Below are 775 nucleotides of genomic sequence, written 5' to 3'. Positions count from 1 at the left end.
GAGGTACTTGGACCCGACCCAATGTGCCATAATGGGTGAGGTAGACAGAGTGTGAATGAAGAGGCGGGTTTTCAGACTGCGGAGGAAATGGGGAGTGAGTGTGCAGTCTGATAACTCCAAAGTTGAACCGCTTACAGACTCTCCGTACCGATTCCAGCTCTGTTCAAAATAATTGCGAGAAAATGAGGGACACCAATTTCCTCTAACCCTCCGAATTCTTCTTTCCCGCCGCACTCGCGGATGGTGCACAATCACCTCTGATAGCGTTTGACCATCACTCACGTTTCCCTCCCTGGAGGGGACAGACATTTACTGGCATCGCACGCCTGAAACAGATCGAGGGCAGTTTCATCACTTCCACATGAAAACGATACGATTTGTTGCTGCATGATGATGACTGCCGGGCAGAAACCTTTCCATGTCTAAAACTGTTACTTTTCAGGAAGTGCAAAAAAATTAAAAAGAAACTAAAGGGAAAAGAAAAACAGCCAGTAGTATGATGAAGTAGGTCATACATTTTGTTTAAAAAAAGAAGAAGAAAGGAATATGGACATACAAGGTTTCGGCCAACAGCAACAAATTAAAAACCCCAAACGGGTTAAGGCCCTTGATAGGTGCTACTGTCTCCCAGTTGTGTTAAATGACTCAGAAAGGGCTGGGTATTTATATCTCCCACCTGTGATGGAGGGTTCTGTCAGCTATAGGTGTGGAAGGAGAGACAGACAGACACGAGATTTAAAGGGGAGAGGGAGAGAGAGAGAGAGAGAGAGAGAGA

This window comes from Protomyctophum bolini (assembly GCF_963924005.1).
Source record: "Protomyctophum bolini genome assembly, chromosome: 8".
Classification (NCBI taxonomy): Eukaryota; Metazoa; Chordata; class Actinopteri; order Myctophiformes; family Myctophidae; genus Protomyctophum; species Protomyctophum bolini.
Note: the sequence above shows the minus strand (reverse complement) of the source record.